Genomic DNA, 4,042 nt, shown 5'->3' with positions numbered 1-4,042 from the left:
CTCGGCTCCTGTCACAGTGAAGGAGCCAGCACTACAAACACACTGGTCCCCGGGGGCAGCCCGCACCTCCTGGACCCCCCGGAGACACTAAAACCAGGGTTCGGGCGCGCAGCCCCGCCCCCACATGTGAGGCCCCGCCCACTTGTCCTGAGACCCCGCCCCTTTTCCCCAGCGCACTGCTATGCCGCGCTCCTGCTTGTACACCCACACCGGGTGCAACTAAAGGTGCGGACGCCACTGGGGGTACATATAGCTGGAGGTTGGATGTGTATAGTGCCTGGGCATAGCTGTAGATAAATTGGGCAGCTGATATGTGTGATCAGTGAAATGCCTGGGTATAGCTGAGGGTACATACATAGGCATCTGATGTGTGTTTATCTCCAGTCCTTGCACCATGTATCCACTTACCACCCCTCACCCAATCCCATTGCTACCCCGGATGCTACCTTCAGACTGCTTTATTGCCCTTCATGGGACCATGTCCCCATGTTACTGATGCATTAAATTGGTCTTTTGCTGCTCTTCTACCCTATTACCATAGATCCTCCTGTAACCATTCCCCAGACCCTTGTAAATCCGATTTAATAGCGTCCCTGCCTGCAGCACAGTACCATGGACCCCTTGGCATCCTCTATAGAGCCACTGATGTCAGGGACCCCTGCTGTGCCCATATACTTGATGCCCCGGTGCTATGATATGACTACTATGGAAATCCTGTTATATGGTCCCATTGTGTCTGCACATGCACACACATACAGTACAATATATAACTGCATACATGTATGTATGTGTGTATGTATGTGTATATATATGTATATTCCAGCTGCAAAATAGATGTACCAGCTGTGTATAAAGAACACTTTGTTATAAAATTGGCAGTATGGTTATATTGTGTGTTGTCTTGTTTCCTCTCATCTTTATGATGGACTGAGAAATCTGTTATAGAAAATGAATGAATGATACAGAGATGTGTATACAAGGCTGTTGTGTGAGTTGTCACAGTATTGCTCCCTGTTTCTGTACACTCAGGCGGTGCAGTGTATCCTCACCAGGTCTGCTTCTATTTACCACTGAGTTACAGATTGTTGCCTTGAACGTGTGAGTTACTTTGTGAGGCTGACCTGGCCTACCTGAGGGCTGACCTGTACACTAAGCTCTCATGAGCAGGGCCCTCTTCCCTTATATGCTTCTCCTTCCCTCACTTATACCGTCATTTTTTCCCCACTGCCTACAATGGCACCTTTCCCTTGGGTTCTGCCACCCTGCTATTTTGGGGCATTATTTGGTAAGGTGGGTGAGAGGGGACGCTAAAGGAAATTTTTGCCTTGGGCTATATATGGTCTAGATCCGGCCATGCATGTTAATGCATTAAAATGATAACCACGATGGTTGAATGATTTTCCATCCCAATCCGCCCCTGCCTGTGGCCATAACAAAATACAGAGAATTATTTTGACCACAACATAAAACTGAGAGCAGAAAAATTATATTTAATACCAAGATCACTATTGTGGTCGATACCTTATATCCCCCTAATTATTTATTAAGCCCACCTCAAAACCACTAATGCCTTCAGTTTCAGCATCATTATCACCATTATAATCATATACTTCCATTTTCCCATCATTTCCCCATATCAATTCATTCTATTTGTATTCATTCCCCCCTTCCCTATTCTCATGAAAATACTGTGAGTGTGTCTGTCCCGGTAAATGTGTGGTCAGTGTGTCCATCCTGGTAAATGTGTCCCCCATCATGCCTATGAGTGGTATACATGATCTGAGTTTTCATTCATCTCACATGTATGGTGTAATTTATCAATCTATCATCTGATGGTAAATTGTGCCCAGTTGTGTTTTCCAGTCTATAAAACAGTATAATGTAGCAAATTTCTTACCTTTTATTGACAGATTGTCTCAAGCCAACAGTACGATGCGGGAGTTGACTGGTACTCCTTCGGGATAGTACTGTTCAACATGACATCTGGTCAATTCCCGCACGACTTGAAGATCTCGGCTTTATCGGGCTGTGACCTAAGCCCGAATATGAGAGACATCATTGAAGAGGTGAGTGTGAGAAGACACTTAGCATTCAGCACTAGGTACAAGGATGTCATGAACAGTGTGTTCCATTGGTTATCCTCCATTATTTCTATAAAACTCCCATTCTCTAGTATCTGTCATGTATTTGTTCTTGCTATGAATTGTCAGGTAGATATATATGGGGAAAATATCTGTATTACATACATCACATTACTTTTATTGGTTCCCCCTTTCTGACAATCATAAACAAGTGGTGGCTGAAGAAAACTCCAAGTCAGACCAATCAGTGCTGCAGGAGTCACTTTACCACTGACATACACCATCAGTAACACGTTTTACAACATTCCCATTTTCCCACTCTTTTAAAATTTAAGTAAATCAACTCCAGTGAATAACCTGCAATAATACAATATAAAGCTATAAGCTGCTAGAGGTTTAATCACTTGCCTGGCATGGTCGGATCAGATACGACCATACCAGACTGGGCTTTCCCTGACATGGTCGTATCTGATACGACCAGTCAGAAACGCCCAGTGAGCGGCTTGCTGGAAGTTAACTTCCAGCAGCCGCCTATCTCAGAGGGACCTCCCGGTCCCTCTGCTCCCTTAGCTCCTACCCCTATGCCTGATCACTGCTTGTAGCAGTACTCGGGCAGCCCCGTGCCGACGGCCCCCTTTACCCGGCGGCTGTAGAGGAGACGGAGCAGCCACCGGGCACATCACACACAGCCCGCGGTGCTCCAGGACGGAGCAGCCGCTGGGCAAATCCTCCCCTCCGCCTAACCACACAGCCGGCTAAAGGTAAAATTCTCCCCCCGCCGCTGTAGAGATCGCAGCAGCCCGGCGGCTGAAGAAACTGCTGTGCCGCCGGGCAAATCCTCCCCCGTATGTCACCCACACTGTGAGCCTCTCCCCAGCATCACACCCATACCCGGTGGCTGCAGAGGGAAAGGAGCAGCCGCCGGGCAGATCCTCCTCTCCAGCTGCCGTATAGATAGCGGCAGCTCAGCGGCTGAAGAAACAGCACATCCGCCGGGCAAATCCTCCCCCCTTTGGAACCCGCACACGGCGGCTGAAGAGGGAATGGAGCAGCCGCCGGGTAAATACACAAGGCTGTCCTCCTCCTTTCCCTCCTCCCTCTCGCACACCAGCAGCTGCTCTAGCCGCTGGATATAGGTCCCGTGGGGCAGCAAGCATAGTTCTGTCCCTCCCACTTACCCTCCCACCAATGTATATACACAGAAGAGCCCTGCCTATATATATATATATATATATATATACACATATATACACACACAGTATATATGTATATATACGATATATACATATATATACATATTATATGCATATATATATGTGTGTGTGTATATATATATATATATATATATTTATATATATGTGTGTGTGTGTGTATATATATTATTTTGTTAACAATTTTTTTTTATGCTTATATTGGTGTTATAGGCAATTTTGTTTTGATTATGGTGGTCCTGTATCGATCAAGATTCGATACAGGGCCTCTGATTAGGGATGGTATACTATACAGTATACTAGGGATGGCCACTGACCATCGATGGTTTACAAACTATCGATGGTCTATGACCACTAACAAGTTGTTGTGCCATTGCTTATGGTCATCGATACTATACCATCGATGGCAGCCTGAACCGATGTTAAGGAAACATCGGTAGCTTTAGTCTAAAAAAAGGTGATGATTTTTTATCGATGGTTGCCACATCGATAGATAATCATCGATTGTTTAAAACTCCAGTCATCAATGTTTCCTTAACATCGGTTGGGACTGCCATCGATTGTGCAGCTGTCAATAACCATCACTACAGTATATCATAAATTTTGCTATATTTATGGTATACTGTGTTTATAAAAAAAATAGAAAAAAAAATTCATAAAAACATGTTCTTGACCTAATTCAGTCATAAAAAAACCCGACAATTTTGGAGCGGTTTTTGGAAACAAAATTCGTCAGTTAAGTGGTTCAGA

The sequence above is a fragment of the Taudactylus pleione genome, unplaced genomic scaffold, assembly GCF_031769625.1.
Source record: "Taudactylus pleione unplaced genomic scaffold, aTauple2 ptg001077l, whole genome shotgun sequence".
Lineage (NCBI taxonomy): Eukaryota > Metazoa > Chordata > Amphibia > Anura > Myobatrachidae > Taudactylus > Taudactylus pleione.
The sequence above is the reverse complement of the archived record's forward strand: the minus strand, read 5'-3'. Positions refer to the sequence as shown.